Source organism: Bidens hawaiensis, unplaced genomic scaffold (assembly GCF_021521415.1).
Source record: "Bidens hawaiensis isolate Kalapana, Puna unplaced genomic scaffold, B.hawaiensis_p1.1 tig00028455_1, whole genome shotgun sequence".
Taxonomy (NCBI): Eukaryota; Viridiplantae; Streptophyta; class Magnoliopsida; order Asterales; family Asteraceae; genus Bidens; species Bidens hawaiensis.
The window spans coordinates 239,346-254,572 of NW_027494637.1; the positions used below are offsets into that span (position 1 = coordinate 239,346).

At 35.5% G+C, this 15,227-nt stretch overlaps 1 non-coding gene and 1 pseudogene across 2 annotated transcripts; one reads left to right on the forward strand and one right to left on the reverse strand.

Annotated features, from left to right (window-relative positions):
- Positions 1–644: 644 nt before the first annotated feature.
- LOC143577022 (small nucleolar RNA U3) lies at positions 645–856 on the reverse strand. Its single transcript, XR_013143041.1, has one exon. It is a non-coding gene; the product is annotated as a small nucleolar RNA U3 (small nucleolar RNA).
- Positions 857–3,540: 2,684 nt separating this feature from the next.
- LOC143576991 (dynamin-related protein 3A-like) lies at positions 3,541–10,517 on the forward strand (annotated as a pseudogene). The gene is made up of 19 exons (XR_013143034.1): positions 3,541–4,048; position 4,297; positions 4,808–5,090; positions 5,180–5,208; positions 5,285–5,386; positions 6,210–6,278; positions 6,363–6,533; positions 6,610–6,658; positions 7,310–7,592; positions 7,670–7,762; positions 7,846–7,983; positions 8,563–8,670; positions 8,765–8,863; positions 8,949–8,991; positions 9,050–9,198; positions 9,755–9,901; positions 9,988–10,040; positions 10,137–10,236; positions 10,346–10,517. The product of XR_013143034.1 is annotated as a dynamin-related protein 3A-like (transcript).
- The last annotated feature ends 4,710 nt before the right edge of the window (positions 10,518–15,227 follow it).

The following is a 15,227-nucleotide window of genomic DNA, read 5'->3' on the forward strand; positions in this document are numbered from 1 at the left end:
AGCTATCAACTCTTTTTCTAGATTGGAATCCTTAAAAGAGGTCTATGGGATCATATGGGTGCTTATCCCTATTTTTACTCCTGTATTAGGAATTACAATAGGTGTACTAGTAATTGTTTGGTTAACATCATCTTCTTCAGGTCATTTTATCACTATCGAACAGTTAATCCTTAAAAGAGGTCTATGGGATCATATGGGTGCTTATCCCTATTTTTACTCCTGTATTAGAAATTGGCTGATATTATGACGATACTAGGTAGTATAGATATCATTATGGGAGAAGTTGATCGTTAAAATGATAATTGATACAACAGAATTACAAGCTATCAACTCTTTTTCTAGATTGGAATCCTTAAAAGAGGTCTATGGGATCATATGGGTGCTTATCCCTATTTTTACTCCTGTATTAGGAATTACAATAGGTGTACTAGTAATTGTTTGGTTAACATCATCTTCTTCAGGTCATTTTATCACTATCGAACAGTTAATCCTTAAAAGAGGTCTATGGGATCATATGGGTGCTTATCCCTATTTTTACTCCTGTATTAGGAATTGCAATAGGTGTACTACTAATTGTTTGGTTAACATCATCTCCTTCAGGTCATTTTATCACTATCGAACAGTTGGTGTGCAAAAAAGATTGTTGTCTGTCAGACAACCATGGAGCCATGCTAGGACCCATAGGACGGGCTAGCGACGATCCTCTACTGAGCCAAGGGATAACCCATAAGCTCTGATAATCACACGCTGGCTTCATGGTCTCGTTTCATCAACCCAACATGGGTTTCTGTCTTCTTTAAGACAGAGAATTCAGAGGTACGAGCCTATAGAACAGATCCTGTTCAAGTAAGGTCGTGCCTTAATCCCTCTCTACACATCTTATAACTCTTTCTTACGTTTAACTTCTGAGCGATGTGGGACAAGAGTAGCACCTCATTCACTTTATATAGAAGAAAAGAATTGTATATCTGATCATTCTAACCTGCGTAAATTATAATGTTACTGTAACTTATGATTTTAAATAAAAACATTGTGTCCTTTAAATAGCTAGGAAATAAATATTCACATACGTTATTTTCTATCTATTTATTTTTGCACAATTTTACAATCAGCAATATCTTTGTTGAGTGCACCATTTTACTACATATTAGATACAAAAAAATAAAAAATAATAAACCATATAATTTACACTCATATTCGGCTTTAGTATATATCTTAGATATCAGTCCGAATTATCTTATATATAATAATATAAAAATTGTAGAAATGTTAATCAGATTGACGAATCGAATGTTGACGGGTTAAACATGTTAGATATTAGAACCCAAAACCATATTATTTTTGTCATGCTAGTAATTGTCACCACTAGTGTTGGACGGTTTGAACTCATTTTTTAATTATTCTTTTAATCATTATAACGCTATCAAATGATATTATTAACTACTGTTAAACAGATACATGCAAATTGGCTTGCATACTATGTTCACAATCAATTCAACAAAACTAGCACATAACAGGTCCAAATCCTTTTCTTATTCACCCAGTCTTTCAACCCTTGAAGATCACTTGGTCTACCATGACTAACCGGTCTCTGAGCCGCTGGAGCTGGTTTAGCCATTCTTGATGGACCACCCCTATAGCATTCTCCACTTCACTATATTTTGGCAGCCTCTTTCTTGTCACTTCCTTTGACCGGTTATAGCCAGCACTTGTTTGACGGTTCTGAAGAAACACGGATCTACTCCCCACTAATGGGTCCTAGATCCAATGAGTCCACAAGGTAGGATACGGTTACTGTCAACATGATATGAATACAATTCCTAAAGTCTAGTGACGTGAATCCAGCAAAATAGAACACCGTGAGCTCGTTACGGGAAGGACAAGAGGGGGGGGGGGTCTTCCCGTAACCACCCTCCGGCGTGAGAATAAGTACCGTTCTTACAAAGAGATAAAGTACTTAACTAAATTGTGAGAGTGTGGTGATTGTGAATGAATACATCATGATGATCGAGAGGATATTTATAGCCGAAGGGTATGAGAAGGTGATTGGGCCAGCTGTCCCTTAGGAAGATGCCTGCATAACCGTCTGGACACGTGTCCTTGTGTGATAGGTTTAGCTTATACGTTGCATGTGCATGTATAACAACTTAGACACGCGTCCTCTTTCCATTTATTAATGTGAGAATATTGGACATGTGCACGGTTATAACGACCTTGCCAGGTGTCACTGGCTGATTGGCCAAAAGATCACGTATTGCCCAAGAAAGCATCTTGGTAAATCTTCTAGAATGTAATTGGTTATTGACAGCTGTCCCAGAGCATTACCTCGTGGTTATTTACGCGGAAGGTTATTCCTTCTTGCGGATGACTTCTGAGGGTGCTATGATGCTTCCGCATGTGCTATGAGAGTGTTTCTTCCTCAAATGATTATGTGGATGACTTGTGTGCCCCGCGGGTGTCTTATGAGGGATTTCTGAGTGACCCGCGGGTAATCCTTAAGGATATTTGGGTCTTTTTGGTAGCCTACCTCTATAGGTTCGTTAGATTTGAACTCTTTAAAACATGTTGACCCAGCCAGGCTGATATGTGCAACAAGACATGAAGATTATCCATGTTCTATTATTATTGTTTTGTTTTGTTTTTTTTAAGTTAGTTATTTTCCCTAAGTTGTAGCAAGAGGCGTGACCCATGTTCTTGTTCCTTTCCTATTACTTGTGTTTTGAACAAAATGAATGGACATAGTTTATGTATGAAAAAGAAATGTTCAGTACCGATTTATCTCATGTGTGTGAGTTAAATTGTGTTCCTTGCTAGTTCAAACTCGGTATGTTTGGACGGTGTTCTTGGAGCCTAAATCCGAATTCAGTGGTGCATCTGTATCTTAATTTTCGTTTAGTTTTGCCCTACAAGTAGTTCGGGTGGTGAATCTGTAACTCGATCCTACCGCTGCCCATCCGATTCAATTTAATTTTCAATTTTCATATCCTTTGCCGGTGATATCCTGTCAGATGAGCTCGGTACCGATTATGAATTTCCCGGTCCCGAATTTCCCAAAAAAATTGGTACCGTAGCATTTTCAGTAATCAGTACCACTAACATAGGCAATAATCCGGTAATAACCAGTACTGATCTCTAATTTTCCAATCCATATTTTTTTTAAAACTCGGTACCAATGACCGATACCATTTGCTAATCCCTACTTTAGACAACGAATAAATAATTTAGATGACTTTTCGTACTATACACTAGGTATAAGCTCAGTACTGAACCGGTACCGATCCCAATTTCTTGAAACCCAATTTCTCAAAAACTTGATACCCGGGCATTTTCAGTACTGGTACCGTGAGAAAAAATTCGATAAATACCCGTACCAATCCCGAATTTTCCAGTCCAAATTTTCTTTATAACTACTTATTTCGTTACCGATACCCGTTACCATCTGCTCAAGTCGTTGGTTTGTTTGTGTTATTTTCCCATCATATTCATATTCTATAGCCCTTTTGATGCTTTCGTAAAAGGCGACCACAGAAACAAACCTTGGTCCGTTGGCGGGCGTTGGGCTTTCGCGGGAGGAATAACGGTATTAACCACCACAACCACCGTATCTCACGCTTCAAGAAACCCTTAAGTTTCTTAATCAACAAGGCACCCCTCTAAACAAATATATAATATTAATATACAATTCAATCCCTTCTCCCAATCTGATCACACTCCCGTAAATCATGAACCACAATCAACCGTCACTGGGGTCCACCGTCATTCCGGTTGTAAACAAGCTCCGTCAAGTACTCGTAAACGTCGGTGAAGGCGAATCGAGATTACAATTGCCGGTGGTGGCGGTTGTTGGCAGCCAAAGCAGCGGGAAGTCGAGTGTCTTAGAAGCCCTAGTTGGCCGTGACTTCTTACCTAGAGGTTCCGATATATGCACCCGTCGTCCACTGCTGTTGCAGTTAGTACGGACTGATGAAGAAGCCGGTGAGTATGGGGAGTTTATGCATTTTCCGGGAAGGAAGTTCTTCGATTTTGCACAAATTCGGGCCGAGATTCAGTAGTTAGGGTTTACATTATCAATCGTGTATTCAAAATTCATGTGTAGGCGGACTGACTGACGTTTAGTGGATAGTTCGTTTATGTTCAGTAGTTTATATTTAAGTTTAAGTTCGTTAATGTATTCATCTAGTTTTAATAACTTTATAGGCCTAACACATTGTTCTTCACGTTAATTTTAACTCTTGGATATCAAGAACACTAAATCATGAATCAAACATTCATATATCGTAAAGCCATATGCATCAGAGTAAGAACAGGGGATCAATTGTGATGAATATGGTCTGTGTGAGAAAGTCAAAGCAGAGTAGCAGACTGTACATAATTAGGAAATTGATCAACGATTGTTTACAATTTTGAGCGTCTTTGTAATTTATGAAACAGTACTAACAAGGTGGTATATCCGTTCGTTTGGGGTACCATAAAACCGTAATTAACTGCCAATTAACGGCCTTTGAATGTTGTCAAGTTTGACTTTTGTTTTCTGTCTTGTGTCCATTATCTAATAAAATACATAATTAAAATAATCTAAGTCTAGATTACATTCTAATATTAAGTAGTTTTAGCTCAGCTATTTTTGTTTATCTATGTTCATTTATGTTCGTTCGTTTACGTTCATGAACGAACACGAACACAAACAAGAAAACCCCGTTTGTTTAATTGTTTGTGTTCAATCGTTTTTCAGTTAAATTTAAACGAATGGACATTCTCCGTTCGTTTACGTTCTGTTCGTTTACCAGTCTAATCATGTGTTTTGAAGGCTGAAACTGACCGAGAAGCTGGAGAGAACAAAAGGATTTCAAGCAAAGAGATTTGTCTCAAAATCTATTCAAACAGAGTTCTGGATATGACATTGGTGGATCTGCCTGGACTGACCAAAGTGCCCGTTGGTGACCAGCCGCCAGATGTTGAAACACAAATCCGTAAAATGATATTATCTTACATCAGACAGCCACATTGTTTAATAGTAGCTGTTACCCCTGCAAATTCAGATTTGGCAAACTCAGATGCACTGCAGATTGCAGGCATTGCTGATCCTGATGGTAAGTATGTCAAAACAAATGAAAATGATATTATGTTTTGTTCTTGAAGGAGTTATATAGTTATGTAACAATATGCACCTTGTTTTCAGGTAATCGGACGATTGGTGTAATTACAAAGGTATTGCAAGGGTTGGGTTGTAACTTTGTGTGCTTTAGTTTTTTGGAAATTTTGATGTTTTTTTTTGTAAGTGCAGTTGGATATCATGGATAGAGGTACTGATGCTTGCAATATTTTGCTTAATAAGTCGATTCCTCTTGGACTTGGTTACATTGGTGTTGTCAATCGCTGCCAAGAGGTAAATCATTGAATTTTTGGAAGTAGACTGGTAAATGAACCGAATGCATCGAACATGAACAGTTAAACGAACAGGGTTTTCTTGTTCGTCCGTTAAGAAAATGAGCCCGTGTTCGTTTGTTACGGGTATTAACGAACAGTTCACGAATGTAAGCGCTTATATTTGAACATAGATGAACGAACATAACTGTGTGAACATCAATTAAAAGTAAACTTGAACATCAATCTGGCATAAAAAGTTAGTAAACCTAGACCTCGTTGTATGGAGTCTAAAAATATTAATTGAATATACAAACGGACAAACTTAAGCAAATGTAAACTAACGAACATTAATGAACATAAAGAACGTCTACAAACATAAATGAACAAGCAAGACGTGTGTTCATGTCTGTTCGTTTAACTAAATGAACAAAAAAAATTAAAAAAATTGTTCATGAACTTGCAGTCGAACGGTTCAGCAAACATTTCATTTGTTTACAACCCTACCTGGAAGTCTCCAGTCAGGGGAGACTACCCGGTCATAAGGAATGCAATGAGCAAAACAGACAATATTGGTTGGTTCAAGGGGCAAAATGTTACATATATCTTGTGTACTTTGGTTATTGAATGTGTTTTGCTTTTAGGTTTGTAAAAGAGACCAAAAAATAAATATCTGAAAGCTGTAATTAGAATAGAGGAGAAACCCTATATAGATACAAGTGAGAAACCGGAAACCCTTGATCAACATATAATGGATCTGTGGGCTAAAGACGACTAAACCCAAATAACATATTAGTAATGCTAATACTTATAATTTACATCTACTTTTTTATCATGTTTCACAGGCTATTCAACTAAATAAGGGAATACAAGATGCACTTGCATTTGAGGCAGCTTTCTTCCAGAGTCATCCAGTACACACTAAACTTTAGATTATATGGTATATGGTATATCTATATCTAGCTACTAACACATTGTTTTATGGTGATGTCACATAGGTATATAATAATGTTTCAGATTGTTGTGGTATTCCTCAATTGGCCAAGAAGCTAAATCAAATTTTTGTACAATACATCTTCAAAATGCTTCCAGATTTGAAGTCAAGCATCCGGTCAAAGTTAGTTATTGCTGAAAAGGAACATTCTTCTTATGGGCACATGCCACAAGAAGTAAGTAGCATGCACCAATTGATATCATATTTTTATGTTGACTTTTGTTGACCAAAGGAATTTATGTGCTTTTCAGTCTGACTATGCATCATTGGTTTTAGGCATACTTCTTAACTACTCCAAAGGTAAGATATATTGTTGGTCATTTGTTATGTATGTATAGTGTATTTATGTAGGTAGATATATGCCTGTAAACGGACTGAACGAACACGAACGGGTCATGCTCGTGTTCGTTCATTTAACTTTACTAGAACAGAAGGTTGAACACAAACAAGAAACGGGGTTTTCTTGTTTGTCTTAGTTTGTTAAGAAAATGAGTGTGTTCATGTTTGTTTAAGTTCGTTTTTTAATAGTATAAACGAGCGTTTCACGAACATAAACGGAAGGCATAACTGGACATAGATAAACGAACACAACAGATCAAACACCAATTAATAGTAAACGTGATGCTGATCTGTTTGGCCTAAAAAATTAATAAAACTAGACTAACTTGTAACGGCTGATAGTTTAATTTCGTAAAACTAGACTAAACTGTAATGGGTCTAAAAGTTTAAAGGAATATATAAACAAACTTTAATGAACATAAATGAACGAACATATACAAATGCAAATGAACGAACTAAGAAAACGTTCACGACCATAAATGAAAGAACAAAACATGCATGCACGTTCGTTCGTTTAACTAAATGAACAAAAAGTTTTGTTCATGTTTGTTCGTTTTAGAACATAAACGAACTTCCCGTTGAACGGTTTACTGAACGTTCAGTTAATTACAGCTTTTGTGTCCCTATTGGATGGAAGAAACGAAGAACTCCTAACATGTGAGTTGTATGGTGGTGCGCGAATTCGTTATATATTCCAATCAATATTTGTGAGACGTTTGGAGGTAATATTGTTTAATGTTGACCGACATATTAAACTTATGATAATGTATAAATGTTACACATTATTGTATTTATGTTGCAGGAAGTGAACCCATTTGAGAGATTAAGTGACGAAGAAATTCGCACATTAATCTACAACGCAACTGGTCCCAGCTCTGCTTTATTCGTGCCTGAGGTTTATTTATTTGTTTATATATATCTATTTTTTTTATGTTCATAAGTTGGGAATTACAATTTCTTTGAAACTTATAGGTTCCGTTTCAAGTTCTGGTTCGAAGGCAGATAGCTCGGTTGCTGGATCCTAGCCTTCAGTGTGCTAGACTGGTATATAATGAATTAGTAAAGGTTGGTTTAGTTATTTCATATTAGACCTTTTTTTAATGTAAGCCATTTGTTTTGGGAATATTAATGTTTTTAATATGTCTTAGATGAGTCACAGTTGTCTCGTGCATGAACTTCAACGGTTTCCTATTCTTAAGGCGCGGATTAATGCAATTGCTGAGCGCTTTTTGCTTGAACGTCTAGAACCTTCAAATAAAATGATCAACGACATAGTTGAAATGGAGGTATTTTAATCCAAGGTTTCTAATTCCTGACACGACATGGATCTAAACGGGTTCGTGTCAGTTCTGTGTTGAATATGTGAACATCGGGTCAGGTTTTTATGTGTTTCGTAAAAAATGCGTATTATGTCATGATTTAAATTGACTGAGTATTTTATGTAAAAGATAAATGAACATCAGGTATTATAGTTTAATTGTTATTGTTTTATGCACAATTCTACTTTTTATGTAACTTGGTAAATTTTTTGTGTTGATAATAAAAAAATGGGTATTGTGTCATAATTTGTATGTGTATTTTATCATAATTAAATGCGTATTATAACACAATATAAACTAACCGGGTATTTATGTCTAAATTATAAAGGTAAATAAACATCAGATTTATAGTTTAAACGTGAATGCACATGTCGTGATCAGGTTCATCTGCCTGACACGATTTCGGGTTCGTGTAAAATGTTCAGTTTCATGTCGTTTTGTACCTGCAAACACGGCCCATTTAACACCAATATTATAATTGAACTTTTAAAACCAGCCATCGACAAACAATACTTAAAGGCATTTTTTATGTTTTTCATATTTCAGGCTGACTATATAAACACATCACATCCAAAATTCATTGGAGGAAACAAAGCAGTTGAGGTTGCTTCAAATCAACTCAGGACATATAGATTAACTTCACCAAGGTCAAGGGTATAATCGTCCAACCAATAACATTAATGCCTTCTTTTGTTGTTAAAGAAGATTGATAAAATTAAGGTTCGGTTTTGCATAACATTTGTATCAGGACGGTGTAGATTCAGATGCAGTGTCGGTTTCCGGAAGCAACCGAATATCTAATGCCATTGTGGCTAGAACTCTATCCAATGGAATATTTTCTGATCAGGTTTTTTTTATTTTCCAAATTTAATACAGTTACATGGAGACATTAAACTTTTCGTTTTCTTTTCTGCGTTCTTGCTCACAAATAGGGAGTTCGTTCGGTTGCAGATATCGAGAGAAATGGATCACCTGGTAAATATGCAAATTTATTTATTTAGTTTTTCTTATATATATTTTTTTCATTTTGTAGGAAGCGAGAGGGGTTCACATTGGAGAATTCCAGCGTTTTTTCGTGGACGGGAGGTTCATAATCCTGAAATAAATATATCCCGAAGCAACTCGGACCATGCAACCGTGAATCATAGGAATCATGCTTCATCTACAATACATCTTAGAGAGGTTTGCATTTTACCTTGTCCCATTGGTTAGCAGGGTATTGGTGGGGGACGTGAGTTGCCTGCTAATGATGAATACGGTTTGTTATCACTGTATTATTATTAGGATTTATTTTTCCCTAGCCCGAAGGCCAGTTAGAGGTTTGCCTTGGGTTTTTTTCTTTTACTTGGGTTCCCCTCCATTGTAATTACAGTTATCAGATATACTATTCCAGACTGTTTTACAAAACAGAAAAAAAAAAACTAAATTATAATATAGAAAACTTGTAAAAGAGGCTAAATTAATATATCCGATAACTTTGATTACAATGGAGGGGGGCCTCAATATATAGGAAACTAACCAGAAACCATAAACCTATAACGAGACCGTGGGCTAAAGATAAATAAATCCTAATAATAAACTAGTGATAATAAACCCAAATTCTAATTGACAGTCCTTAACGGGTCGGTTCTCATGGTTACCAAAAAAATCCTGCTTGTTATCTTAAAGTTTTGGAATTTAACTTAGTTTTGGAATTTAACTTGGTGCATTTTTATCTATGAAAAATAAATGGTGATAGCCACCGTTAACGCTGAGTTCATTAGAAATGCACTCGGAGCATGAAGCCATGGCGTTAGCTGTTACAAAAATTCTATTGGAGTCATACTATACCATTGTGCGGAAGAATATCCAAGATTCCGTCCCCAAAGCAATCATGCACTTTATGGTGATCTTTATTTTCACTTGTAAATTTTGTTACATAATTCATGTTTATTTTTGTAGCAAGTTATATATAAATGGTTTTGTATCTAGGTGAACCGTATGAAGAGAGAGTTACGCAATGTCTTAATCAAGAATTTGTATAGGTGAATGAGAAGGCCGGCTTCTTGTTTGTTAAATTTATATTAAATTTAAGTGAAATAAAATTTATTGGTTTTGGTTTTGGTTTTGGTTTTGGACAGGGAGGATCTCTTTCAGAATCTGCTAGAAGAAACCGAGGAGGTATCTAGGAATAGGAGTCGTGTTGAAGAAACTCTCAGAGCTCTTCAAGAAGCCTCGCGTGTAAGTTTAAGCTTTTTTAGATAATTAAATGCAATGAAGTTTGACACACAGTGAAAGCACAAAACATAAAAAACATAAAATAAATCAGTTGATTATTTTCTTTGACTAGCTCTTAGATGAGATACCAGCTGAAGCCGCAACAGCCGAACGAGGTCTTTTGTGAGGATCATCGCAATTTCTCAAGTTAACCGAATTCTTCTGAAGTTCATTTTTAGCAACAAGATTGACAATGACTAACTATTCAATCATCTAAGGATGTATATTATCTGAAACAAATTAATTTAAGACCGAAGATCAGAGAGAATGATAATATGTCAATGTGGTAGCTAGTTACTTGTTTATAACTTTATTTATTTTGAAACACAAGTTAGGCTTTGAGCTTGGCTAATACATTCTCATTATGTATTGGTTTTTGGTCAATGCATCATGAAAATAGAAAACTTGTTAGTGAACCTATATATTTGCTTTTTTGTAACAAGATAGATGGGATGATCATAGCTTGTTTATTATATTATTTTTATTTGAACGGTCATTTAGATCACTAATAGGCCACTGATCTACCCGAAAATTCAAGAAAAATTGAAAGACATAACAAATATAGGTTATGGGAGCCCGGGCCTCTTTTTATTAATGCAGTCCTTTCCATCATTTTATTTCTTAACAATGTAGAATGAATGACATGTTTTATAAATACCACTTTGTTTCATCATCAATGTAGAATGACATAATATATTTTTTTTAATTCTTAAAAGATTATGTATGTATTTTTATTGTTCACCAATATGATGTGACAAATTATAAATTTATTCGAAGAAATTAATTAGGAAAAAAATTTCCTAAGTAATTTCTAAAACAATAAGTTTAATCTAAATTCTAAAAGCATGTACATGGATGTATATAAATCTATATATAGTTAACTCCATTAGCTACAAGTACGTTGTTTATTTTGTTACTATTGAGTATAGGCCTAGTAATCTAGATAATAGAGAGGATGTTATGCTACTCTTTTTTCAGAATTAAAATTTGCTTGATGTCTCAAGATATTTAGTCATCGCTACACTACTTTTTTAACAACGTTTGAAACTACCCCAAATAACCGAGTGAGCAGTCTTAAGACGGGATGTTAACCGTTCATGCTGATTTCCATCGTTACTCTATGTATACATCGGGTAAATCAAGTTTTGACTGAACACTACTTTACCTTAGTTATGAAAATATTGAGTAAACTATTTTCATCAAACGAATGACTATTATTATATAACACACTTCTCTCACTAAGTTGGTACCCAACCTTAGAAATTTGGATCACCAAATCCAGTTAGGAATTGGGAAGTGATCAAGTGATGTAATCAAAACTAACTACTATCAGTACGTTTATCTTAGTATTGTTAAAAAGGTTCACTAACTTTTTTGTCCATAGTATACAATATGGTCCATTAACTATTACCAAGTTAAATAAAACGTCCATCAATTATTAGTATCTTCAAGTGAGTCAAAACTAGATAGTTATGAGGTGTTAGTCAATTATTAATAGAGATGTTCAAGGTTAGGTTCCATCGACTTCTAACAAATTGTGGACCAAACTGTTAACTACGGTTTTGAAAAAAGATAAACCAAGGCAAACCGACCAAGTTGGTTGAGCTGACTAAGCCGGCCGATATGGTTTAATAATACAGTTTTGGCCGTTATGGGGACTTTAGAGAAAATAATAATAATTTCAAAAGTATAGGCGTATAGCTTTGTATTATTTTTTTCTACATGGTAAGGGTTGTCCATTAATACAACATATATATATGTAACTTTATATGTTTAAAACGAAAAATAATAAAATAATAAATGTTAAACGGTTGGTTTCAATTTTTGAGACGTAATTCGTTAAAACCGAATCGTGAACAGAACCATCTATATATTAAACTGGTAAACTATTTATGCCTTTAGGCGGTTCGTTCTGTCAACAAACTATCATGAGTACCTTAGGATAGTGTCTAATTGGAAACATGAAAAGTATAAGGGTGTATAACATAATTAGAATGAACATAGTTTGGCTTTGGTATATTAATCATATTATTTTACTTAAACCTCTATTGACTCTCTAAAGAAAGAGAATGGGATTCTGTTAAACTTACTTCTCAATTGAGAAGTGACATGATCAAAATTGGTGGTGTGGTTGGTCAATATGTACTTAATTTTTATAACTTTAAAAATCTTAATAACTTTATGTATTGTGGTATCAAGGAAATTAGTTAATAGTATGGACAAGTAGTAGGTTTAGTTCACCCACTTGTGCTACCATATTTCCATGCATGACTTTCTAGTTTCTACACTTGTAGTAATAAAATATAATTAAATATTCTGAGCGTGAAATAATATGAACAATTAAATATTACGGTAATCGACCCAAAAAAAAATATATATAACTTTGTAACAATCAAAATTTAATCATAGTATTGATAATAAATCCTCAATCATATTCGTACATTCAAATTCTAATGTTAGACTGAGTTTAAAGCTATATGTAATGAATATAATTCATCATTTGTTATTTACTTTTACCTGAGCGTCATATCATTACTTCCTCCGCCACTCAACATGTAGTATACCGATCATTCACCATCACATTTCTTTTATATTTCTTTAATACATTTAACTTTAATATTTCAAATTAATATTATTAATATTAATACACAAAACAAATATTAACAATTTCTTTCGGTCCAAGTGTATGTCTGTTGTGTGATAAGGAGGCTGAGACTATGGATCACTTGTTAGGACTTGGGAGGGCGCAATTGCTAGATGATTGGACTTAGGGCTACCAACCTTCAAAAATTCCGTTGATTTGGTTTTTTGGTTAGCGAGTTTTTTTGTTAGACTAGCTAATGTTGATGAATGCAGAAAAGGTTTCGGTGGAGGCTATTATGATGTCGACGAATCGACGCGGCGAGTTCTTTGGCAATTTAAAAATGATAACATCTTTCAAATCAAAAAGATTATGAACAAAACGATTTTTTATTATATGTTTAACTATTTAGTTTTATGGTTTGTCAATAGGAATCAGAAGTGTTAACTTTAATTGGGTGGATATGTTGATAAAGATTCAATCATGATCTTGTAGTTCTTTCCGGCTAGTTTTTTTCCTAGTCGTTTTTCATATAATTTCCATTGTGAAAAAATGAAAAGAAAATAGTATATATTAAAGTTGACCAAAGATAGTGACGGATCGGGTTGATTATAAAGATGTGTGGAAGAACCGTTCAAAAAATTGACAGAGCCTTTATGGTTTTGAGTTATGAACTGATTGTGCTCATGCTAGAACACAAGTATAAGATAAAAATAACATTGTATAGTTTTAAAAGGAATACAAGACATGCTAAAAAAATGATCCATATGGAGAATGATTAAAAAAAACCACGCGGTAAAGAGGGGGCTGAATTTTGTGAGAAGCGGGCCAGTCCGTGGGTCAACGAAATAAAAATAGGGCTTTAGACCCACACTTAATTAATGTCTCTAAATTGAAAAAAGAAAATTATTATATATAGATATATATTTAATCGGCATATTAGATAAACATAAATATAAATTGGATGTGGCTCAATAGTAGGGCACTCACTTTACTAGTGAGAGGTATGGGTTCAAACCCCACTATCACCAATTTATATGGGAGATATTAGGGATGACCCTGGCTTGCTAGGGTTCGAGTCCTGATCTCACCCGGTTTTACCGGCTCCTCGTTGTCGTGTCGTTTGACGGGCGTGGTGGTCCGGTTTTATCCGGTGAATCTCTCAATAGGTGGACCGTTAGGGGCTTCGTCCGTCCGGACTAGTGGCCGGCTCGGGCTACCTTTAGCCAATGGGGGCCGCGTACGGAGTACTCGGCATTACTTAGTTGGTCGTTAAAAAAAAACATAAATAACTATTGGTCTATGTAAGGCCCCGAACCCGGTAGCCCTACTTTAGCGTCGGATTTACTCATAAACATAGTTCTTACAAATCAGAGTTCATTAAAACTTTCGCGGAATATAAAAACTTTCATGGAACGTTACAACAATCCAAAACTTGCCTTAATTAAACATTCTTGTCTTTCAAAATAAACGTCAATTACAATAAAACATCTTGAGCCTTCAGATGCCAGTCTCCTATTCGCCCACCATGTGCCCGCTCAAGCTAGCTGTCTCATTCAACTCACCTGCGTGCATACTAAAAGTCAGCTACGCTGAGTGAGTTCTAGTTAATCGGACGCCATACAATACCTACACATACATACATATCCGAAGATACATATCCATACTTAACTAGTTACCCTTCTGTTCTACATACATACTTACTACCATACATACATACATATCTACAATCACTAACCTCAGTCTACCGAGAGTACGTTCATAGTCCGCCGTTTATACCTGTACTCAAGGTCGTAAACACGTAAAAGGTCCGCAGTCCTTACCTATGTTCACCAGTTATGGTACGTGCAAGGTCCGCAGTCCTTCCATGTACCATCCTATATTGACAACACGTACAAGGTCCTCAGTCCTTCCCTATGTTGCAACCTAAACCATAGCTCGTACGAAGTCCGCAGTCTTCCCCTATGCTAACACAAATATAGCACGTATAAGGTCCACAGTCCTTTCCTGTGCTGACACAAATATAGCACGTATAAGGTCCACAGTCCTTTCCTGTGCTGACACAAATATAGCACGTATAAGGTCCACAGTCCTTTCCTGTGCTGACGCCTATCTACAATACGTATAAGGTCCGCAGTCCTTATCTACGTTGGCGTCTATCACCTATAACACGTATAAGGCCCACCGTCCCTATCTACGTTTACATCTATCATCTACATCACGTATAAGGCCCGCAGTCCTTAACTACGCCATCACCTGCCAAGTCTATGTCCAATAGAAGTTAGAGGGATTCGCCATCCTAACTTACTATGTCGAACGTAGGACTCACATACCATTAGTGTACCTGTATACACATACTTTACATATACAATAG